This window comes from Myxocyprinus asiaticus, chromosome 36, assembly GCF_019703515.2.
Source record: "Myxocyprinus asiaticus isolate MX2 ecotype Aquarium Trade chromosome 36, UBuf_Myxa_2, whole genome shotgun sequence".
Classification (NCBI taxonomy): domain Eukaryota; kingdom Metazoa; phylum Chordata; class Actinopteri; order Cypriniformes; family Catostomidae; genus Myxocyprinus; species Myxocyprinus asiaticus.
In genome coordinates, this window is record NC_059379.1 from 8,180,015 (window position 1) to 8,206,928 (window position 26,914).

Here is a 26,914-nt window from a genome sequence, read left to right on the forward strand (position 1 = left end):
TTTCTCAGGATCGGTCCAGCGTTTGAGGAGGTTATTGTGATAGATCTGCCCCGCTCGTCTTCGTTCCGGCTGCTGGATGCTATACGTTACCGGCCCTGTCCGTACCACCATGGTGTAGGGACCCTGCCAGACGTGGCACAGGGGATCAGCACCAGGACCCGGTCTCTGGGTTGAAATTCATGAGCTTGGGAAGGGTGGTCATACTTCCGCTGTTGGGCCCGGACAGGGCCTCTGCCAGATGTTCGTGCACCAGGGGCATCACTTTCTTGATCCTCTCTCTCATCTCACGTTCATGCTCAATTACTGTTCGGTGTGGCGAGGGCTGTTGCTCCCAAGCCTCCCGGGCAATGTCTAGTAGGCCCCATGGCTGGCGACCGAACAGTAACTCGAAGGGCATGAATCCAGTGGATGCCTGAGGCACTTCCCTGATGCCAAACAGCACACAGGGTATCATAAGGTCCCAATCGTGCCCATCCTCAGTTACCACCCGCTTCAACATCCGTTTTAGGGTCTGGTTGAAACATTCCACTAATCCATCTGTCTGGGGGTGGTAAACCGAGGTGCAGAGTTGTTTCACCTGCAGCAGCATGCACACGTCAGCCATGAGCCAGGACATAAACGGAGTGCCATGGTCAGTGAGGATCTCTTTTGGGATGCCGACTCGGCTGAACATCAGGAACAGCTCTCTAGCGATGTTCTTGGAGGTGGCTTTCCTCAGTAGCACTACTTCGGGGTACCGAGTCACATAATCCACTATGACCAGGATGTGCTCATCTCCCCGGGCAGACTTCGGCAGTGGTCCCACCAGGTCCATCATGATGCGTTCGAAGGGCACCTCGATGATGGGCAGGGGTATGAGGGGGCTGGGGGGAGGTCATCGTGGAGCCATTCTTTGGCAGACTGCGCAGCTCTGGCAATAGCGCCTCACTTCCACGTCTAGTCCGGGCCAATGGAACCGGCCCCTAATTTGTCGGGTGGTGTTCTCAATCCCTAAGTGCCTGGCCATGGGATGTGAGTGGGCCAACTCGAGCACAGTCTCAGTCTTCGTACGCGGCACCACTAAGAGGCGTTTCTCCTCCCCCCCGCCTGTGAGCGACAAAGTAAAACAGGCCATTTTCCACAACGAAGTGAGGAGAGGGGTGGTGGGCAGGAAGTCGTGCCTTGCCATTGACTACTCTGACCTGGGACCAGCAGTTTCTTAGGTGGTCGTCCTCCCGCTGTTCAATGCCGAACACGCCCCCCTCCATTATCTGTTGGAAGAGGTTAGAATATACATTAGGAGCAAACACTCTCAACTCACCATCTCGCTCGCTGTCAGTGGCCAGCAACACCAGGTGTCTCCGTTGTCTTGGGCGGGGTCCCCTGCGGTTTTGCCCACAGTGACTGGCAGGTTAGACAGCTTGGGCCAACAGCTGCTCTTCCTAAGATTAGGTTCGGGGATTGGTACATGAGCAGCGGCTTCCAATCTCAGCTGCATGAGCTCCTGTTCTGCCCGCTTTTGACGTGCTGAAAGTTGCCCCGTGATTTGTTGCTGGCGGAGGGAGATGTTCGCGAGCTGACGCATGAGCTCTTCTATTGTTTCCAGAGAGAGAGCTGGACCTGTGGAAAAACCAGACAGAGAATTGGGGTAAGTTTCATTGTCTGACCTCAGTTTCTTCATTTCAGCCAGCATTCTCCACCAGTGTGGCAGGATGAATGAGGCACAGACAATTATTCTCAAGTGAACAGTCCCACAAAAGGGGTGTTTTATTGTGACAATAAGTAAAAAGAAGAACTTAATGGTGCATGGTGTCTTCGGTGCAAGGGCAGGGTGAGTGTGCCAGGGTGTCTGTGTTCATAAATCCAGTGTTTCATTAAGTTTCCACAGAATGCATGCGGTGATCGGCGCTCACTCGTTGCTGGAGTCTATAATTGAGAGAGAGAGAAAAGAGGATTAGTGTCATGCCTTGGAGTTGATGCTCACCATCTTCCTCTTCCTCCGGCATTTAAATCCCCTCCAGCTGATCGTTCACAGGTGATGCCGATCAGTGTCTGCATTCCAAGGTTGATTGGCAAATGAGCTCCAATTCCAGGGTGACGCTGAAACGCACAGGATGGTGAAAGCAAATCCTACCTGACAGATGAGGTTTTTTAAAGAGATGTGCACGGTAACTGTCTGTAATATTCGGATAACCGCAAGGGTTCACGAATGGTTATACAGATATTTGTTTTGGAGTCGGGACTAAAGAATGTTTAATGCAATGAATTTGTGTAAAACATTACTGAAAATAGCAGCGAATAACGTGCACAAAGAACTATGAGCACAAATAGCACCACACATAGACCTTCAAATGACAAAATCACTCACATTAAATAAAAATAAATAAATAAATAAATAAATAAAATAAATCACCTGAAGTCCTTTTTCAGAAAGTTTTTATGACACCAGCACTAAAAAAGCTTGAAGCAGTGCAACTAATGAAACACAACACAGGTGTCTTGAGATTTGTTTATAAAAATGTATGTTCTTTTTAACTGGACACGGTGTCTAAAAAATTGGGTGGTCCTGTGCTAGACGCTGCAAAAAGAGATGCGATGCAACAGTCAAAAACATCCATTCAGTGCGTGTTTACATAGAAAAACAATTGGAATATTATATTATATATATATATATATATATATATATATATATATATATATATATATATATATATATATATATATATACATACACACATACCGATCAGCCACAAAATTAAAACCACCTGCCTAATATTGTGTAGGTCCTCCTCGTGCCACCAAAACAGTGCCAACCCGCATCTCAGAATAGCATTCTGAGATGATATTCTTCTCACCACAATTGTACAGAGTTACCGTAGACTTAGTCAGTTCAAACCAGTCAGGCCATTCTCGGTCTGTCCACAGAACTGCCGCTCACTGGATGTTTTTTTGTTTTTGGCACCATTTGGAGTAAATTCTAGAGACTGTTGTGCATGAAAATCCCAGGAGATCAGCAGTTACAGAAATACTCAAAACCAGCCCATCTGGCACCAGTAATAATGCCACGGCCCAAATCACTGAGATAACATTTTTCCCCATTCTGATGGTTGATGTGAACATTAACTGAAGCTCTTGACCTGCATCTGAATGATTTTATGCACTGAATTGCTGCCACACGATTGGCTGATTAGATAATCGCATGGATGATTGTTGGTGCCAGATGGGCTGGTTTGAGTATTTCTATAACTGCTGATCTCCTGGGATTTTCACACACAAGTCTCTAGAATTTACTCCGAATGGTGCCAAAAACAAAAAACATCCAGTGAGTGGCAGTTCTGTGGACGGAAATGCCTTGTTGATGAGAGAGGTCAACAAAGAATGGCCAGACTGGTTCAAACTGACAAAGTCTACGGTAACTCCGATAACCACTCTGTACAATTGTAGAGAGCAGAACAGTGCTATTCTGAGATGTTGGTTGGCGCTGTTTTGGTGGCACGAGGGGGACCTACACAACATTAGGCAGGTGGTTTTAATGTTGTGGCTGATCGGTATATATATGTATATATATATATATATATATATATATATATGCAGTATATGTATGTGAGTAGCCCCTAACTCACCCTAGCTACTTGAAAAAACTAACCCAAACCCAGACAGCTTGTTGGGTCCTGTCGGGCAGCCTTTACTGCATGTGTAGAATAACCAAAAGTTTTTTGAGGCCCATTTGAGGCTTAGATGTAATGTCAGAAGTTATTTAAAAATGAATAAATTCACAGTTATCTTTTTACACATATTATACTAATACATACAATTATTTTAATTAAACTGACAGGAAAAGTAATGCAATAAAGCAAAATTATCAATTTTGTTGTTTAATCTACTTTAATTTGGCATTTTGAGTCACTGTTTAGGGTCAGATTTGCTTAGATACTGAAGTCTTTCATTAACAGTCAGAGTTCAATATCAATTTCAACACTTCTCATCATATTCTTCAAAGACAAAATGATCTCTTCATGAGAATCATCTGGCACATGAATGAGAACTTCATTAAGTCGTGAGCAGCCGCGGGCCATGCATTTTAAGTCTAGGCCTTCAGTGCAATTAATGCCATTAAGAAAACACAGTTTCACAATGAATAAGATGCTATGCCTATCATACATTACGTGGCAGTCAACAAATAATACCAAATTACATTTTAAAAACACATCCTCGCATGAATGCCAGAACTTGAAATGACACTTAATGCTCAAGCAAGCCTAATTTTAACTGCAGCATAACTGTTTTGTGAAATTAACGTCAAAAATTATAATTTTTCATATGACTCTACCAAGGAGGTCTATAATACCTGGAAAAATATATCTAATAATATTTGCGATTTAAATATTGCTTTGTAAATATTCGTTTTGTCAGGGTACACATTTATGCTGCGTTCCATTGAAGTTGGATGTTGGATATTCCTACTTGATATCTCCGACCATAAATTCATTCCTTTTCCTGATATTTGGAAGATGACATTTAAGGAAACATAACTGCAATGCTTCCGTTAGCTTAGCAGGGGTTTGACTCTCATTAGAGATGTCTCCTATCAACCCAACTGTTAAACAATGCTGCAGCGCTAGCATTTGTGCTTCAGGTTTATGATTATCAAAAGAGATTATAATGTTTTATACACCTGTTTCTGCAGGCGTTTGTTAAACAAGATTTAATATCATGTAATGTGGAAATGAACTCATTTATCAATATTATTTAATAAAGTGAATGTTTATCACTTACTTTGTATATCTCCCTGAGTGTCGACATATTTATGTGACATCATGCCCCTGGATCTCGGCGAAATCAGAGTTGAGAATTTCTGCACGAGCCTACAAGTTGTAATTCTGACTTCAAGATGCATTCCATTGCACTTTTCCTAGTAGGAATTTAGAAAATCCGAATTTCCAAGTTCGGCCACTACTTTTCAAAACTTGATCCGACACTGAACGCTCCAGCAGCCTAATTTACACTTAGAAAACTCCTGATGTTGCTATAACAATGCAAGAAACACTTACAAATTTACTTGAAATGAAAATCAGTCCTCCATTCCTGTTTAATAAATTAAGAAATCACACAGTCATGCAGAACATCTTGTGTTTTTAAATCCATAAGGATCTCTTTCTCAATGGCGATAGTGGCAGTGATGACAATCTTGCGCTCTTCGCTTTCAAATTATGTACATCACTTAAAGCGTGATTGTGTCACTCAAGGCCAGCTAGAAGGTCTCGACCAGGACATATCCTAAAGATCACACCCACCAAGAACAAATAAATCGATCTGATTGGCTGATGAATCTGACAATCTGACTTTAGTTGCTCATTCATTTGCATTTTTGAGGGATTCTGTGGAAATTCCGAAGGCCTGACGGGGTGGAGCTCAAACTCACACGCTGCTTCTGCTAACAAGCTCGGCATGCGATTTGTGAAACAGCTGTCACACTTCGCTTGTAAGCATCAAGGAATAAATTCTGACTGAAAACTTTTTGTTTTTCTCTATTTGTTTGTAGATTAATTAAGAGCGGAAAGCAATTCAAAATACATAGGAAAAAAGGTGATTGAGAATGAAAGGATGAAAAATATTTATTTATTTGGCATGTTAGGCCAGCAGAGAAGGCGTAGCTGGCCCTGAGAATTCGCAACTGGTTGTGAGCAATGAAAGAGCAACATTTGAGCATTTTTTTATCATCCCCCTCTGGGGACAGTCTTGGTAAGGTGTCTAAACCACTATGAAAGCGTGCAGGAACAGGGGAAAATGGAGCACTGATCAAAGTGTGATAATGCACCAGTCCCATTCCCTCCAAATCAAGCTTATCCCAGGAGACAACTTCAAAGTTCTCCACATCCCTGGAGACCGGCTGGTGAACAGGACAGAAAGGTAAACAAGTGGAAGTGGTGGGTGTTCTGTTAGTTTGAAAGGTAATGAGTCTGAAAGGGTTTGAAAAAAAAAAAAAAAAAGAGTCAGATCCAGTCAGATTACTGCTGAAGTTCTTTGGGAAACTGTTCTACACAGAATGGGGAATTCAGTAAGAATTCATTGTGACCGGCTGCTGACAGCAACTTTTATATGCACGTTTTCTGTTTGCATTGTTTCAGCGCCCGGTTTGCTAAAGGAATTATGTGCAAACACACCCACAAAATTTGTGCTGAACACAATTTGCAAAACGCAATTGCCGATCTTGTGGGTCAGTTCTAAATGTTAAAATTTGGAGGACATGCCTGGATTTTCCAGGTTATGTTAAATGCCCTCATCTCCATCATTTAATTGTAATTTCATGCATTATTGCTGCTGTGATCAATAGAAATTAGACATAAACATCTATTTTATATGAAATTCCCTTTACCTACTGTTTTCCGCAGGTGGTAATAGCATAAAGGGTATTGGGATATTTCCAAACCTGTATGACTTTCTTTCTTCTGTGGGACACTAAAGGAGATGTTAAGCAAAATGTTAGGGACTGACAGCTTTAGTCACCTTTCACTAACTTTGTATGGAACAAAAATGCAATAAAAGTGAATGGTGACTGAGGCTGTCATTCTGCTTAACATCTCTTTTTGTGTTCATACAGGTTTTGAACAACATGAGTAAGAAATGACTGAATTCACATTCTTTGGGCTAACTATCCCTTTAAGGTCTTATTTGGCTTGGAGAAGAGAAAAAATGAGTAATGGTTTCTACACAAGGTTCAGGTGGTTAGTAGATATGCATAGATAATACTGTTTTATCCTTCAGAAAACCTGTTATTTCTGTCTCCCAGCCAGTCCTGAATCTTAGGTAAGGCTCTATGCTGCACCAGGTAAACAATGAACACAGGCAGTGATGAATACAACTTTCAGAATATTTTGAAGGTTCATGGCTGGAACAGCCATTTCAACATTTCATCCAATGCACACAGACTCACCACCTTTCATTCAGGAAGTAAGAAAGCCATTTCAACCACCTCCTGCCTTTTCTCTCATAGACTAATGACCGATGACCCTCGCCCACAGACTGCCCAATAGCCAGATGGGTGAGGAACGCTTCCATTCTGAAAGGTCAGACTCTTGGGGCCCAAGGTGTCAAAGCCATTTTACAATTTGATAAAGGCTGCCCCGAGCCTGTTCCATTTCCAGGCAAAGCGTACTAAACGGTTTAAGATTGCAATGGAAGTATTTTTTGTCCCACACTCTGTTCCTGTTTGAATTTCCTCACCTGAATGGACTTTAATATCAAAATGGCATGGCGCTATGTGGCGCTACAGAGATTTGCTTCTACCTTTTCTTTGTGCAACAGATTTTGTTTTCTTAACTGTAAGAGCATTTGCGGACAAACATTCCATTTAAGGACAATGCAGAAAACGGAATGTCATGTTCCTCTACTGGTTTGAGCAGATCCGTTTGATGTCAATCTAAATAACACAATGTTCTGATTATAGATGGACATGCCCTAATGGATGTTATGGAGTTTGAATGTGTATGGCCCAGGGTCAATAATCTCATATTACTCAGAAAATAATCTCATATTTCTAAATATTAAAAAAAAAAAATATATATATATATATATCTTTTTTTTTTACTTTCAATCCTTTTTTTTTTTTTTTTGATCTTTAATTACTTCTGATCTGGACTTTAAATATAGTGTAGAATCTCACAGTGTACTTAGAAGAGCAACTGTGATTCAAGGTCCTCACTAAGTTTAATTATAATAATGTAATGATGCATGTCAGGCCTCATCAGAGGCAGGAGTACAAGTTATGTGTTCAGTCTAATGGGGCGGTCACACTAGATTTTTGTTCCATTTACTTCCATTGATACGTACAGTATGTGAACGTAGGAGAGTTAAAACGCAAGCACTTTGCGAAGAAGTGCTGTATTTTGCTCCAAAGAAACTTTGAAATGTCACAGATTGATGTTTTGGATCAATAAAAATAATACAAAATTTAGTGTTGTGTTGTGGGAAAATGGAGTAGGTATTACTGTATATTTTAACATTTTAAATTTATTTGTGGTGCTTGCTGAAGCAATTCTTGTGCTAAAAAATGTTAGACACAGCACTAAAAAAAGTATGTGTCTCAAGAAACCTTAAAAGTTGACACTGATTTTGATTTGACACACAGAGTTGGGAGGGTTACGTTTGAAATGTATTCCACTACAGATTACAGAATACATGCTGTAAAATGTAATTTGTAACGTATTTCGTTAGATTACTCAAGGTCACTAACATATTCTAAATACTTTGGATTACTTCTTCAGCACTGGTAGATATTTTCACTTGTTTTGACTATAAAAACTCTGCCAGTACAGTAAGACAAAATACACATGTTAAAAATACATTCTCTGAAAAACCTAAATATCTTATGCAGTGTTGTTTCTAAAACAAGATAAATCAAATTAATCTTGTTTTAAGGATTTTTAGATATTTTTACAGGAAAACAATACAAAAAATATTATCAAGAATATGATTTTTGCCCTAATATCGAAGGTCTTACTAGAATAAAAGAAATTATGATCCAATGTGAATTTTCTTGATAAAAAAATATGATTATGCCTGGTAACGTGCATGTAAAATGGCTAGAAATAGCATTTTAGCTTAGCGTAAAGCTGACAATTTACACAAGGTTTATTTCTATTTCTTCTGCTCCAAACTTACTTCAAACTTACTTCTCTGTCTGCTCATATGAATGTAACACATCATAAGAAAGTGTTTCACCATTGCTCAAACGCTCTTTGGAACGCATCATTTATATGTATAAATGTTTTCGATCTGAAAGGACTAAATATTAAATGAAACAAATGACAATAAAATGCAAAGTAATCTCTTCAGTAATCAAAATACGTTTTGAATGTAACTGTACTCTAAATACCAATGATTTAAATTGTAACTGTAGTGGAATACAGTTACTTATATTTTGTATTTTAAATACATATTCCCATTTCATGTATTTTGTTACTCCCCAATCCTGTTGACACGGCATATAAAAACGTGGCACTCCTGTGTGAGACGCTGAAATAACAGTTGAACGCGGCACAACGGTCAAATATATTCATCTAGCGCATGTTTATATAGAAAAACATTTGAAAAACAGGACAGATGGATGAAAAATGTGTTTGGTGTGAATGGCCCATAAGGCTACATGTTTTAAAGCATGGTTGTCACCACAGGAAACAGCTGTGGTTTAAACAGCTGTTCCCTATCTGTCATTCACTCAATGTTGTGTCGATGTAGTGACACTAGGGGTCACTCTTGCGAGCCCCAAACACCTCATGAAGGAACACCAGGAGCTGGCTTGCAACTGCTCATTCAGATTTTCTCTTTGGAGCCGAGCGGTTGTGTTCAGCGAGCTGAATTACTCTGCCAATCCATTCACCTCGAAAAGCTGTTGGATTTATGGCACATTACAGCGGCTTCTCCCCCTCTTGCACTGGTGAAGTGCAGAGAATGCCCCTGGGTGCTTCAGCAGCTAAAAGAGTATATTCTTCCTACTGAAAGAGTATATTTTTCCTTCTAAAGAGTGGCATTAACGGAGAGCGTCTTTTTAAAGATACCTCTCTGTTTGTGTATTTTCTTGGTTGCGGTCATTACCTCTCCACTTCCGATGGCCACGATCACGGTCTTACGTGCTTGGGTGCTGCCCATGCGGAGACAGCGTTCGTGGACGGGTCATGTTCTCACTGTGAGAGCGTGACCATGGCAACTTTGCAGTCATGGTTTTTCCTTCGTTAGAGGGAAAGACCACCCCAGCGGCTCCCCGCCTCGATCCTTCTACCTACGGGTTTGAGGCTGTGTCGGTTAGCACTGGGGGCGATTTGGGGAACCCAATGGGAGCCACTCCACTGGTTCACTCCCCAAGGACCTCCCATTCCCCAGTATGCTTGTTTGCCCTGCTGGGATGAGACCGCCGACTCATCTCAGGGTGAGTTCACGATCTTGTTTCGGTGCTCGCGAAGTGGATGAGCTCTCGATAGAAGCATCGGAGAGCAGGCTGTCCAGTCTGATGCTGAGGACTCGACTGGTCACCTATGGCTCAACTTGGTTCGAGATGTGGGAAACTGACAAGGTACGGTTCCTTGATGCCCCCGTCTCCCAGGTCAGCCTGTTCGGCAACACTGTCGAGGACTTCACCCAGCAGTTCTCGGCGGTGAAACAGCAGACGGAGGCAATTCAGCACATCCTGCATTGGCGCGGTTCAAGACCTCGCACCTCGTCTGCTTGTCGCCAAGGGCGACAACACTGGCTCCACCGTGGCCCGGCCCCCGGCATGGAGGCACCCGCAGGAAGCAGACACCACCCGTCTCATGGCCAGCCACCAAGAATCCGAGGAAGGCTTCGAAGCGCCCCTGAAACTGGCGACCCAGGCACGTGGAGATCTTCTGTAGGCCTAGAGATGGTAAGCAGAACACTCCATCCCCCGGTGGAGGGCCGGGAGGAGAATTATTTGCCTTTTCGTTGATTCGCCGTATGCCCGAAGGGCTGCTGCACCTACATGTTCAGAAAAGGAGTGGTTTCCTCATTCCCTGGGTCACATATCTGGTGCTCATGGACATTGTTATCATGACCACCGGCCACCGTTCCTTTATGGCAGGTATGGCACAAACACGCCCACACCAGGTTGGTTCTGATGGACTGCGGGGATGATATTCCTCCTCCCCCCTCCCCGGCCGATCCTAAGGTGGGAATCAGGAGCCAGGTAAGTGCTTTGATGTCCCTGGACTCAGCACGGCCATGGGGCTCAAGCCCTCTCTACGTGGCGCCTCAGACTCACCTGCTGGTATGTCCGACGAGATTGTCTCCTTGGTCCCCCTCGCCCGGAGCTTGGACACATGGCTTGCACTTCCCAACCCGTTGCGATGGCTGACCCGGACCGTCCAACTCGGCTACGCAATTCAGTTCGCCAGGCACCCGCCCAGGTTCAGTGGCATCCGCTTCACCTCGGTGAAGGGCGAGAATGCCGCTACCTTGCGTGTGGAGATCGCTACCCTTCTACAGAAGGGCACGATAGAGCCTGTCCCTCCGGCTGAAATGAAGAAGGGGTTTTACAGCCCCTACTTCATATTACCGAAGAAAGGCGGTGGGTTGCGGCCAATCTTGGACCTGCGAGTACTGAACCGGGCTTTGCACAGACTCTTGTTCAAGATGCTGATGCAAAAATGCATTCTAGCGAGCATCCGGCATCAAGATTGGCTCACGGCGGTAGACCTGAAGGACACGTATTTCCACATATCGGTTTTATCTCGACACAGACCCTTCCTGCGGTTTGCTTCGAGGGCCGGGCGTACCAGTACAAGGTCCTCCCCCTACGGCCTGTCCTTGTCCCCTCGCATCTTCACGAGGGTCGCAGAGGCAGCCCTTGCCCCACTAAGGGAAGTGGGCATCCGCATCCTCAACTATCTCGATGAAGCTGGGGCTTCGGGTCAACTGGGAAAAGAGCAAGCTCTCCCCGGTTCAGAGCATCTCTTTTCTCGGCTTGGAGTTGGACTCAGTCTCAATGTCGGCACGCCTCATGAACGAGCGCGCACAGTCAGTGCTGGACTGTCTGAAGGCATTCAGACAGAGGACAGCGGTTCCACTGATAATTTTTCAGAGGCTCCTGGTGCATATGGCATCCTCAGCGGTGGCCACACCGCTCGGGTTGATGCATATAAGATCGCTTCAGCACTGGCTTCAGACTTGAGTCCCAAGATGGGCATGGTGCCGTGGGACACATCACGTGGTTGTCACGCTCATCTGTCACCACTTCTCCAGCCCTTGGACCGACCTAGCATTTCTACTGGCAGGGGTTCCCCTAGAGCAGGTCTCCAGGCACGTCGTGGTTACGACGGACGCCAGCCATAGTGATGGCATATCACGCTCAGGACGTGCCGCCCCCTGTGGGGCTACGAGCCCACTCTACTAGGAGTGTGGCGGCCTCTTGGGCCCTGACCAATGGTGCCTCTTTGGCAGACATCTGCAGAGCAGCGGGCTGGGCAACACCCAACACCTTTGCGAGGTTCTACACTCTCCGGGTTGAGCCGGTCTCGTCCCATATATTGTCAGGTACGAGCAGGTGAGTTACGCGGCAGCTGGCCAGGTGTACCGCTTGCGCATAGCACCTTTCCCTCCCCTGAGGTGAAGACGTGCGCTTTTGACTCCCAGTCATGTTCACAAGTTCACAAGTGGTCCCTGGATGACTTTCCTCCTTAGCGCATTTGTGAGGTCAGACACTGATGTTGGACGATAAGGCCTGGCTCGCAGTCTTCGCTCTAATTCATCCCAAAGGTGCTCTATCAGGTTGAGGTCAGGACTAGGTGCAGGCCAGTCAAGTTCTTCCACACCAAACTCGCTCATCCATGTTTTTATGGACCTTGCTTTGTGCACTGGTGTGCAGTCATGTTGGAACAGGAAGGGGCCATCCCCAAACTGTTCCCACAAAGTTGGGAGCATGGAATTGTCCAAAATCTCTTGGTATGCTGAAGCATTCAGAGTTCCTTTCACTGGAACTAAGGGGCCAAGCCCAGCTCCTGAAAAACAACCCCACACCATAATCCCCCCTCCACCAAACTTCACAGTTGGCACAATGCAGTCAGACAAGTACTGTTCTCCTGGCAACCGCCAAACCCAGACTCATCCATCAGATTGCCAGATGGAGAAGCGTGATTCGTCACTCCAGAGAACATGTCTCCACTGCTCTAGAGTCCAGTGGCGGCGTGCTTTACACCACTGCATCCGACGCTTTGCATTGTACTTGGTGATGTATGGCTTGGATGCAGCTGCTCGGCCATGGAAACCCATTCCATGAAGCTCTCTACGCACTGTTCTTGAGCTAATCTGAAGGCCACATGAACTTTGGAGGTCTGTAGCGATTGACTCTGCAGAAAGTTGGCGACCTCTGCGCACTATGCGCCTCAGCATCCGCTGACCCCGCTCTGTCATTTTACGTGGCCTACCACTTCGTGGCTGAGTTGCTGTCATTCCCAATCACTTCCACTTTGTTATTATACCACTGACAGTTGACTGTGGAATATTTAGTAGCGAGGAAATTTCACGACTGGACTTGTTGCACAGGTGGCATCCTATCACAGTACCACGCTGAAATTCACTGAGCTCCTGAGAGTGGCCCATTCTTTCACAAATGTTTGTAGAAGCAGTCTGCATGTCTAGGTGCTTCATTTTATACACCTGTGGCCATGGAAGTGATTGGAACACCTGAATTCATTTATTTGGATGGGTGAGCGAATACTTTTGGCAATATAGTGTATATATATATATGTATATATATATATTTGTCGTCTTTTGTTCTTGCAACAGTATATAGACCACCAGGGCCATATTCTGAATTCCTTCATGAATTTGCTGATTTTCTGTCAGATCTAGTGGTTGCTGTGGATAGAGATTTAATCGTCAGTGACTTCAACATCCACATAGATAACAAAAATGATACACTGGGATTAGCATTTATCAATATTCTCAACTCTGTTGGTGTTAGACAAAATGTGACAGGTCCAACCCATCGCCAAAATCATATGCTAGATCTAATTTTGTCATATCGAATTTATGTTGATAATATAGAAATTATTCCACAGAGCGATGATATTTCTGATCATTACCTCATCTCTTGTATGCTGTGTTTAGCAAGGATAACTCAATCTACGCAACATTATTGTTCAGGTAGAACTATTGTTTCAACTACTAAAGATAGCTTCACTAATAATCTTCCAGTCTTGTCTCAAATACTCAGTATGCCAAAAAGTTCATGAAGAACTTAATGTTGTCACAGAAAGTATGAACACAGTCCTCTTTAGCACTCTAGATAGTGCCCCCTTTGAGAAAGTTAAAGAGAAAAATTCCACACCATGATACAATGATCACACTCATGCTCGCAAGAGAGCAGCTTGGAAAATGGAGCGTAAGTGGAAGAATACAAAATTAGAGGTATTTCCCAGTGCATGGAAGGATAGTGTCTCTAACTACAGACAGGCTCTAAAAATTGCCAGGTCTGCATATTTGAGCAAACTCATAGAAAATAACCATAACATACCTAGGTGTTTATTCAGTACTGTGGCTAAATTAGTTAGGAATAAAACTTCTATTGAACCAGATATTCCATCACAGCATAATAGTAATGACTTCATGAATTTCTTCACTGATAAAATCGAAATCATCAGAAACAAAATTGGAATTATGCATCTGTCTGCCACAGCACCCCAGAAGACTACATTTATTCCCTATGAGCAACTTCAGTCCTTTGTTGTTATAGGTCAGGAAGAACTAACAAAAATGATCAAAACATCAAAATCAACAACATGATTGTTAGATCCAATACCAACTAAACTCCTAAAAGAGGTGTTTCCTGTAATCTCAGAACCTCTTCTTAATATTATTAACTCCTCATTATCCTTAGGGCATGTCCCAAGAAACGTTAAACTGGCAGTTATCAAACCGCTTATCAAGAAGCCACAGCTTGATCCAGAAGAATTGGCTAATTATAGACAGATTTCAAATCTCCCATTTATGTCGAAAATACTAGAAAAGGTAGTGTCCTCCCAACTATGTTCATTTTTACAGAGAAATGGTATATATGAAGAATTTCAGTCAGGATTTAGGCCCCATCATAGTACAGAGACTACACTTATCAGAGTTACGAATGACTTGCTTCTATCATCTGATCGCGGCTGCATTTCTCTTCTAGTATTTTTAGATCTTAGTGTTGCCTTCGACACCATAGATCATGACATTCTCTTAGATAGGCTGGAGAATTATGTTGGCATTTGTGGACAGGCATTTGCTTGGTTTAGGTACTATCTCTCTGACAGCTACCACTTTGTCTGTGTAAATGAGGAACTGTCAGATTAAGTTAAGTATGGAGTGCCACAGGGATCAGTTTTAGGGCCTCAGTTTTATAAGACTTTATCAGGAACTATGGAATTCGTTTTCACTGTTATGCCAACGATACCCAAATTTATATTTCTTAGAAACCCGACAAAATTTCACAATTTTCCAATTTAACAAACTGTATAAATGATATCAAACAGTGGATGGCTAGAAATTTCCTTCTACTCAATTCCGATAAAACAGAAGTACTAATTATTGGAACAAAAACCTCAAAAAAATAAGATACTAAAATATAATCTGACTCTTGATGGATGTACTATAATGTGAATTTCTACAGCAAAAAATAAATAAATACAAATAAATAAATAAATAGGTGTTATTTGATAGAAATCTAACCTTTGAAAAACAAATGTTAAATATTTGTAGAACTGCATTTTTCCACCTCAGACATATTGCTAAGTTATGACACATGCTATCTGTTTCTGATGCCAAAAAACGCATTCATGCGTTCATGACTTTAAGATTAGATTATTGTAATGCATAACTAGGCGGATGTCATGCAGGTTTAATAAATACAATTCAGTTGGTTAAAAATGCAGCAGCGAGAGTGCTAACTAGAATCACAAAATATGATCATATGATCAGCCCCATTTTATTGGCGTTACATTGGCTACCTGATAAGTTTCATATTAATTTTAAAATTCTGTTAATTACTTACAAAGCTTTGAATGGTCTAGCTCCAAAGTACTTACAGTAAGTGATCTTCTATCATGCTATAATCCATCGCGCTTTCTACGATCGCAAAACTCCGGCCTGTTAACAATACCGATAATATCAAAATCCACAAAAGGAGGGAGATCATTTTCATATTTGGCTCCTAAAATATGGAATAGTCTTCCTCAGTGTTCAGAACTCAGACACACTTTTTCAGTTTAAGTCTAGACTAAAGACTTATCAATTCAGCCAGGCATACAACTAATTTATAATTAATAGATATGCTGATTTAGTCAGGCCTGCCGGAACTAAAAACACTTCACTTATTCTTTAAACTCTTAACGATGGGTGGGTCAAAATTGTAAACTAATATTGACATCCAATATATAATTTGAAAGATCTGGGTCTCAAGATTTGATATTTTATTAAATGTGTCAATAGTGAAAAGAAGTTCTGACCTTTATTGTCTTCCAGCCAAACACAGATGAGCACAATCCTCCAAATTTCAGTATGCTTTTCATTGCAAGATTCCAATAAATAAAATCCATTAGAGATTTTAGTCCAAAAATGTACAAATATGAAGAAATATTGATCAATCTCTCTTTGTTCAGGTTTTACATATTCAGTATGTTATCATTCATGTCCGTTCTCTGCAAAATCTTGCACTCTGTGTACGTTTCAGTAGCAAAACACCCAAACATGATATTTGGGAGGATCTTACGAAAAAAAAAATAGCCCTCCAACAAAATTTTCTGTGCAGTTGTGATTGGGTAGCCACTCAATATAGCCAAACAGGACAGTCGACATGAGTGATGTAAATATTTGCATCATCCATGTTTGTCTCTGGATAAAGCCGGCCAGTGAGATCATTTTTGACTGATGGGTCGTGTAGCTAATGAAACAATGAAAACAACGATATGAGGGTTGTATATATCCCTGATGCCGATTCGTGAAGGTTCAGAGTGGAAAACCGTGGGTTGTGTTTGTTTGTGCGCTTTTACGCACAGTGTGCAGTTATAGCGTGTTACTGCCATACTTTTGACAAAGAACTTGGCTTTTGGACCCGCGATCTGATTCACCCTCCTTGGCTTCAGTCACCATCACTGAGGGTATGGAGAACACACGCTCCTTACTGCATTTTTTCATCAAACCCCCTGTTAAACTGCACATCCAGGAGGCTTGGACATGTCATTCAAGCTGAGATGAGCCACCCTCCCCGGCATTGCTCACCTTGAGTTAGACCCCGGAGCACATGTGCTCCCAATGCATTGATTTAGTAATTTTTTTTCCACTGCTTTTCGTTCAATTTGCATTGGGAGCAAGTGTGCTCCAGGCTTCACTGATGGTGATCGAGGCCGAGGAGAGCAAGGCTCCTCAGCTTGAGGCAGTGGCTAAAGACCGTGAGTGAACGGCAGAGCAAACGCTCTGAAAAAATGACTAAGTCAATTTACATTTGTAGGGAAAAAATGAACAGAAGCATCTTTATTGTAAGTAAAAGTTTATTTCCATTGCAACATTTCAAATTGTAATGTTCTTTTCACATTGTTTATAAAATGCATAAATATATATGGAATGCATTATAATATATTCCCAAATAATGATACAAATTATATCTTCATGTATATTTTGATTTGTGTGGTATATTTTTCATTGAAATATAAATGAATTGTGTATTTTGAACCACTTTGATCATTGAGTTACTACAAGTGGTTGTAAGGCTGGCACCAGGATGTCTACACACAAAAGGCACCATTTCCGGTAAAAGTCAAAGAACTCTGCGAGAATCAACGTCATAGAACTCTCTCACAAAAGCTGAAATCTCGTGTGATAAATTGCAAATCACCTTTGCATTGTTTACAAAGCTGAAATCTTCACATGAATATCACCACAGTGTGATAAATTCATTTGGTACACAATGTTTTCTGTCTGGATATTTAAGGAAGGTTGGCCAATAGCTCGGGGAATCTGTATTCAGATATCCCACACAATTGCTGTGTGTAGTTTTCTCTACCAGGAATCTGTAAGCCAGATCTCCCATGCTTTGCCGTTGCATGTAGTTTTCCCATTGTCAGGTATATCTCTTGATTCTTATCTTATTTTTAGTAATGCTTGTTTATTCTGATCATGTGTGAAATTGGCTTTTATTTGAATTTTGTAACAATGTTTTATACCCTACCTGACAAATAAATTGTTATTATTTGATTTATTCTGAATTTTTCTGGAATCATTGTGGCCGATAGATCACTATAGGGTACCTTTGTTACCGCAGTGTATTAGAAACCACCCAGGACATCCAGGTAGGCCAACCACCTAGGACAACTGGGTAGGATTTGAATTTCATTAGACCAGGGTGTAGTCCATACTGGAGCTTTAATATAGGAGAAACCACCCAGGACAACCAGGTAGGACAACCACCTAAGACAACCGGGTAGGAGAAAGCCATATAAAGACTCTCAGTCACTGCTCACCGCCCGTCTTAGCAAGTTGTATGTACGTGACTAAGCGGCAATATAGTTTGGGTATGAGACAAGCCAAACCAGATGATATTAGTTAACCCTACAACCGCTAACTAAGAACGGAAATGGCTATCTTTTTCAGGAGGTTTACGTAATTTAATAATGGCCGGCGTAAGACTCCAAAGCGACAATTGAGTACTGATCGAAAGGACAATGAACAGAAGAAGATATAGAGTAATCAATAACTTAAAAATGTTATATTAAAAAAAATGATCAGAAAGTAATTAGAGCTGTAATTTAAATTAGAGGTCAACTTAAATTGGAGTCAGATTAATATAAAATTGGAGTCAGATAAAATTAATAACAAAATCAATTTGTAAAGTATAAATTAACAATAATTGCTTTACTTCAGTGCTCAGAAAAGACAGAACAACACAGAGACCTTCAAAGGGCAATTTATTGAAGTTCCACTCCAAACCGTTTTGGTCATATCGACTTCAAAATTGTGTCAGACCTTCATCAGACATGTGGCTTTGTATCAGATTTGTTATGGGGGCACTGCACATATTCTTGCATATTTAAAAAAAAAAAAAAAAAAAATTAATAAATAATAATTGCGGTCACTATTCAAAATATTTGAATAGCTCTAACATTTTTTTTAATACTACAATGATATCTTTTTATTCTTGAATAACAAATGTCTAAGTGTCTACTTTCAAACGAGCCCAAGTTTGTGTTTGTAGACCAAAGGGTTCAAGAACTGGAAGAGTTTTACTTTGGGTATGACGTTTTCAAGCTCATGCACAAAAAGAGGCCAGGTGTTAATTAACCCTGCTTTAAAGTGAATGACATCTACGCTAATTTTATTCTATTTATTTCCTTGTCTAAACCTTGGGATTATATCCCGTGGTTACCAGAGCCTGCCAGATCCATCTCCGGTCATGCCTGATGACTGATTCCCACTGAGTCACTTAGTGATGATGACCAACTGCAGCATGTGCCAGCCAGACTTCACTTCAGTCTACTAACATAAACTTCACAGAGGATGAATTGATGCAAACTCAAAGACATGGGATTCTTCATGAGTCACTGTCTGAAGCATGGGCTCTGGATGGAGTTCACCAAAATTACCTGCCATCAGCTTCCAGCCGGACTGCGATACTCCTCACTGAATGATACCTATATCAACTTGGTCAAAGGAGGGACAACACTCTCTTATACTACATAGAACATAAATTAACCACTAACAAAAGCCTTCATTGGCCAACATCAAGGACAATGCACCTACGTGTATTTCCTCAGTTAATTTGGGATGACTTCAAGGACTTTAACACTAAAACTTATAGTTCATACAAAATATATATTTTTTTTAATCATTGACCCACAACACTTTTTAACCACTAATAGTTCTAAACATAAATAACTAATATTGGCATTAAATTCATTCATTTTCTGTTATAGCATAACTTCATGTACAGCTGCTTTGAAACAACGCTTGTTGTGAAAAGCGCTATACAAATAATTTTGACTTGACTTATTGACATCAAGTGCATCACTTGAGTCTAACACACATGTAGTCTTATTGGCTCATCCTAATTACTTCCATGCCATCACCCTCCTGTAGCATTCACTATTACCCAGATGCACTTTTAATCACAGTTGATGCTTGATGGTGATAATTGATGACAATTATCTAATTAAATGAGTGAATCATTAAATTAGACAGCTGCATTACTGCAGAATAAATATTGATTCATGCAACAAAGCTTTTTAGTTCAATAGAAAACAAAAGAACAGTACTGACTGTTTTGTTTGCACACTGAAATGAGGCATAAGAATTTAACAGTTGTCTATTGTTTCAACTTTTGACAAGTTTTATAAGGGAATGAGCAATTCTAATACATTTAGAAGAACTCGTTTTCCCTCTAAGTTTCTCTAAGCATAATAAATTACATTTGCTCAATACGTATTTACTTTCCCGAAGACAGTAAACATGAAGCTTCTGGCATTCTGCTGTAAACTGTAATTTGTCTACTGTCAGCAGGAGGAGAAGAATGCATGACTGTAAGGACAAGCAGATGGTCAGAGTGACATTTCTGTAAAACTGCATGAATAATAGCTCATGCACCAACTCTGTGGAGAAAAGTTCTAAAACCAATAATTTCAGTAAAGCGATTGGCAAAAGAAGTCATTCTTCATCATATTACGCTGTACAGTGTTAAATGTCATGAAAAATAAACATCAGTGATTTATCCTTGCATAGTTTTGAGGTTTGTGTGCAGTAGGGATTACACAACTACTAATTTTTACTTGTCATTCAGAAAAGTTGTCAACTAGCCAGTAGGTCTTTACCTTATGTAAATTACTTGCACTGCATCACACAGCATCTGCTTTCTTTGCCATTTCTGTCAAATCCAGGACTATGTTGTTGAAGAGTTTGTGAGTGGAGAGAATGTCCATGCAGCTAAGATAATGTGGGTAAACAAAGAAAACATGCATTAGGTCTCATTCACTAATAAATATGTAGAAGTCCAGTATTTGTGGGTGCAGAAAAAAAGTACTTCTTTACTTCGTAAAATCTTCGCCAGATTCACAACAGGTGCATACACGCTTACGTTTGTTCTTGCCTTTGTTCTAATGTTGATAAATCTGGAGTATTCCAAGGCCTCATCCACTTTAATTTGTTTTTAGTTTCCTATCATCAGTTTGTAAAAAATGACAATAAATCTGACTTTGTTCACCCAGCAGTCCTTGATGAAAAGCTGACGACGCTGGCCGTGGTGGATTTAAAGCTTACTGCTTACTGCCTGAATGTTTGTTTAGTTAAGTTAAGCAACTGGTTAGCACAGGCTATTGCTGGCTCTTAAATATGTCCTTTTCAGCAGGCAGCTGCAGTTTTTTGCACACTCGCAGAAACTCTTAATACAATGTTTAATTTTCCAAAAAAGTGGGAGGAACGAACATACAAATTTCTGAAAGCGAGGGGGACTTGCCCCCACCAGTTATAGTGGTTGGTATGCCCCTGGCATGCATGTTCTAGAGGAAACAAACTCTATTAATTGAAAGGTGGAACTTCCATTCCATAATGAGCATTACGATATGTCCAAGTGGTCCGTCTCCCCTCATATTATTTCTGACAGAAGTCATATGATCTCCATCGGTGCAGTTTATATTCTGTTTATTTGTAATTTACAGTGTAGAATGTGCAGCATGTTTTTCTACTTCCTTTAGAATGCCCATCTTTTTGGTATCTGTTTGCAATCCAGATTTTCAGACTTCAGCTAATCCTTGATGGATGTTGAACAGCTGTCTGTAGCTCACTGGTCGAGTGCAGCCTCAGCCTCAGCCTCTCTCTCTCTGCCCTGATGTTCCTCTAAAGGCCAAACGCACCAGTGGGCAGTGCTCATTTCTGACATGAGCCCCATCGCCAGGGACCTAACTACCAAACTGAAAAGAGACAAAGGCATTTTTCACCCCGGCAAAAAAAAAAAAAAAAAAAAAAAAAACATTACATCCTGCTGATGTCATGCTTCCCCAAGGACAGCTTCCAGGTGCAGCGACTGTCACAAGACCGTCAAATCAAAGACGAACCTCGTATTTCACTCACTAAAGTGAAAAGTTGAGGTAAAACAGTAGGGATCGCCAGAAGTTGCTGCTTTCCAGCTGGCACTTTTTTTTCTTCTTCTTTATTTAAAGGTAATGAGTGAATTTTTTCTATGTTAAAATAGTTTCTCATACCTCAGCTTTATGTTCAGAGACCACTAGAGGTAACACCCTGTCTACACCGGACACGGAACGCTCTCAGGAGGCTGTTTTCAGTCATGCCAGTGTAGCTCCTATCTAACTAGAAGATCAAACTCTTCTCTCGAAATTCACCGTGACCAAATCACTGTGATGAAATCAACATTTATATTCATTTTTATCTATTATTATAAGTAGTATTAAAGGAAATATTAAGAGTGGAATCAGGAAATTATGGGAAAAAAAGAGTGGGATAAAATCCGGATTTGAACCCCGGTCGCTAGGACAACAGTACTCATTCACACACCATCTTTTTTTTTAAATTATTATTATTTTATTTATTTATTTTGAAGGGGAAAAAAAAACATCAATAGATTTTTTTTTTTTAAATCATATTTCATAACCTTCATACACACTATTTACCTATTTACCTATCACTACACACACGCACACACACACACACATACACACACAAAACACCAAATTATCCATAATAATAATACTAGTTAAAATTACAAACATACACAGTTCACGCCATGCCAAAAATTAAATTTTGTTCCTATCATTTATATATGATTATTTATTAAGTGCATATAAATAAAGAGTTATATATTTATCAAGTTTATATAAGTAAAAACTGTTAGGATTATTTTAGCCTACTACAGCCTTTAGAATGTGAAATTATAATTTTGGTGAATTTTAGTGATTTTGTTTTTAAATAATTAAAAACTGTATCCATATAATTAGACATTTGTGACAACTATGTCCTATAATATGACCTGTAAGTCATGCATCCCACTAGGAGCCTGCTACACCCTTTGTTAATTAAAATATAGTTTTAGTGATTTATATAAATTATTCAATTATTTCACCAAAAAAAAAAAAAAAAAAAAAAAAAAACTCAGCCAACACACTTGCAGCCCACTACAACCTTTAAATTCAGAATGTGATCATATTCGAATTTATTAAATTTTTTTTTTTTTTTTTTTTTTTTTTAATTACAGTTTTCATGTTAGAATGTGCAAGTCAACTGAATTAATGCTTGTAATCCTTTGATGTTTTGATGCAGTTTATGGACTTTTTAGACAGTCCCTTACGCACCAGTGCCGAATATCCCAGGAATATCAAACTTCTCTGGTGTGACTTCATGAGAATACTATCGCTTACAACATAAAGACAGCACATATTTTATCTACCTTCAGCTACAATAAAGTGGGATGACATGTCCCCTCTGTCCCCCTGGGAATTGTGCCTGTTGTAGGGGGTTACACACAAATAGTGGGTCAAATTTAAATGCATTTTATTAATTTATTTTCATTTTACTTCAATATTTTAATGGATAGTTTTTGGTTATTTAATTTAAAGTTAACACTTCTTTTACTTAGTCGACAATTTATTATTTTCTTTTTTTACTGTTCACGTCAGACAGGGCTACCTGACACAGCGCCAAAGTAATACAAACACTTAATCAAACGATCAGCAGAATGTCCTCTCGTTTTTCAATTTGTTGCTATCAAGGCTGGTTAGGACAACATTTCTGATTAACATGGAAAATATTCCTTTTGTTGCTCTGTCGCATCGTGTCTGGTATCGCAAACTTCATGCCTTTGATGTCTAAAAATGCTGTCTAGAAGGTCTGCTCACTAGGTTTGGAACAGATAATTTATTATTTTAATCTTATGTTTTGGCACTAATATTTGTCTCCTTTTGATAAAAGTCAAAATTGCAAATATGATGCACCATGCTTTGGATTCTCAGAAAGAAGGTCAGTACGTTTTTTTTTTCCTTGGAGAGGCTAACAAAAGAAAACATCGATAGCACTCTTTAAAGTTTAGGCAATAAATAAAAAGCCTTTGCTTATGATGACTAGTCCACTCAATATCTAAAAGCAAAAACATGCTTTTGAAGGGAAAAAAAAAGGAAAATAAAATGCTTAGAATTGAAAGAGATACAACACAAGTCTGATGTACTTTGTAGGACTTTAAAAGTACTTGCACCTGAGCTGAAAAGCTGCAAAAGTGAGCAGGTTTGCAGTCTTTTTACGTTTAATTAATTCCATTATTCCTAAACAGGCTATATTTGTTTTTGTATATGTGAATGAATCTCACAATCTCACAGGTCACAAACAACAACAGCCGCATATTAACAGAAATTACATTTTTGGGTGAACTTTTCTTCTAAGATGAGTGTTTAGTAAGATTCCTCATTCATTAAGAATTTATTATTTTATTTTTTTTAACAAATTTAGATGGATGTATGGATGGACGGGTGGACAGACAGATGGATGGATGGGTGAATGGATGGATGGATGGATTTACAATTAAACTGAAAATATAATAACACACTCAAAACATTGGTGTGTATTGCGACAGTACAATTGTACACTACACTGTACTTTTAAATTAGTTCAACTCTGGTGGGTTGAAATAAGTTCTGGTGGTCCCCGTTTTATAATAACAATTCCTGGAAACTTGCTTGAGAAAGGAGCTCTAATGAAAGTAGTTTGTCCATGAGAGCACAATGTACTGTAATTGTTGTCTTTTGATGTCAATGAAGGCAGTAGAATTCTTTTTTTTTCTCTCTCTCTCTCTACACTCGTAGTCTTAAATAAAAATGTATAATACTCAATATATTGTTATTTATTTTTTTACAGTCCTTATGCTTTGTGTGATAGTTCTTTCAAAAAGATAATCACAGTCATTTTCATTTTATACTTTTACTAGACAATCTCTGACATGATACAAGCAAAATTATTTAATACCAAGTTATATTTGAATATGCATGGCACATAAACTCATGTTCTTCAAGGCAGTTAAATTACAGTTAAGGTAAGGGGAACTATTTTAGTTATGCTGCACACATCATGCGTGTACCCATTTAATCACAAGAGTGACCAACTACCAGTGAAAACTTATTCTATTTGTAAAAAAAAAAAAAAAAAAATAAAGAAAATAAAATGAAAATATAATAAAGGCATACAGTAAGAGGCATAACTATTAATTAACAAGAAATATATTTTACCTGTGAAAGAGGGATTTGTTTACACCTTAAATGATGTACAAGCATCAAGGAGTATTCATTTTTTAATTTCTATTCATTTTCTTTATTTTTTTTTTTTTTTTTTTTTTTTAAAGATTTATATATGTTAAGAATGTTCTATGTGTAATACTTGATTCAATGTCTCTGAGTTCCTCAGAAGCTTCTTCCATTAAAAGGCTTTGACTCATCATTTGAGTCAACTCTGAATAGAAACTTTGATTAGCAATAAAATCCACTAGAGTGAATGAAAACCTTTGCAAATATACTGAAAATTTTGTTCAAACTGTATTTTATTCAAAAAAGTTTACAGATAATTTTAATCTCCATGACTCCTTTAAAAGTTCAGGCTAACTGAACATGCCATGTTTACTTCTTGGATGTATAATGATTAAGTTCATTTACTTTTTTCTAAAGAAAAAGTAACAAGTTCAGCTTGCAAATGACCTCAACACAAATTTTCTGAACTGAAAAACAACTTCAGGTACATAAATGCCAAATGCAATGTTTAATAAGAGTATAGCTATAGTATTTTTAAGGACAGGCACAGAAAGGTCACAGAGGATATAATGCAGAATAAAGTACCTTTTTGTTCAGGAAAATCCTTGACTAATGTATTTAACTGGAGAACATCTATTGTAAAGTTATCTTAAGTGCTTTAATGACTTCCTTTGAAATGATTGAACAGGCAGGGCAAACAAATCTAGCTAGGTCATTCCTTTGCAGTTTCATAAAACATTTTAATGTGCTCATCATATAGGTCTTAAAGCTACACTGTCATATTTTTTTGTTAGAAATGAAAAAAAAAAAAAAAAAAAAAATCAATGAGCAAGTACACCGTCTTTGAAACCGTGTTTTTGCCTTACCCTGATTCATTATGGTAAGCCTATAATAATGATTTATATTTTAGAGTGGCAAGACAGATTTGGCAGGAAATTGCATACTTCCGCCAGTCAGCTTCTGACGTAAACAAAGAAAAGAAGGTCCGGAGCTACTACTAGCGTGATGTACAGCACTGTGGTAGTAGTTTAAAGCTGAAAGCTTGTAGCCACAACAAATGAGCAAAATTGACCATGGATCATTCAAAAAGGCAACCCTCTGGGGAATCACCCTTTTTGAAAATGAAGAGACCTCAAACAGAGAAGAGTCTGCAAGCAAAAAGGGAAAGTGATAGAGCCAACTTGTGCAGTTGTTGGCCGTCATAACAACTCAGAATAATTAATAATATCAACGTAACTAAACTCGGACCATTGCTTCGTGTCATACACACTCAGGCACTGTCTTTTTTAATTTTTTTATTTGGAATGCCCAATTCCCATTGCGCTCTAAGTCCTCGTGGTGGCATAGTGACTCGCCCCAATCCGGGTGGCGGAGGATGAATCTCAGTTGCCTCTGCATCTGAGACCGTCAATCCGCACATCTTATCACGTGGCTTGTTGAGCGCGTTACCGCAGAGACTATGGAGGCTTCACGCAATTCTCCGCAGCATCCACGCACAACTCACCACGTGCCCCACCGAGAGTGAGAAATACACATTATAGCGACAATGAGGAGGTTACCCCATGTGACTCTACCCTCCCTAGCAACTGGGCCAACTTGGTTGCTTAGGAGACCTGGCTGGAGTCACTCAGCACAAGGCACTGTCTTTAAAAAAACAGTCATCTTGACACTGTGAAGTATCGGCATATTTTTTTTTTTTTGTCCATTTTTACAAATGTAATACCTTAAACATAACACAACATGCTAAGAATTTACACCGATGCAAGTGAAAACAATGGAGACTGGAAACTGAAAACAGCTGAATCGTGGAACACTTCTGTGTTCAGAAAAAAGGTGGATTTAGGATAAAATTTATTTTAAAATATTTGAAAAAATGGATATCATACCAGTTTTATATTATTACAGTTTTACAATTATTTGGACATAGAATTTTAAGTTATTTCACTACTTGGGTTTTACGTAATGTATGTTACCATTTTTGCCATGTCCCAAGGGAGGGATGTACTAACTTCTAAAAAGAAAAACTGGCAAGTTATTAGGAAGCATTTCAGGTGTCTTCATTTTTCCCTTCCTTGATACATTATGAACATTTTTCAAACAAAAGTTTTCTCAGGAATATTGGTTTAATTAGAAATTTATATATTCTATGTCCTCAATATCACTTTTCA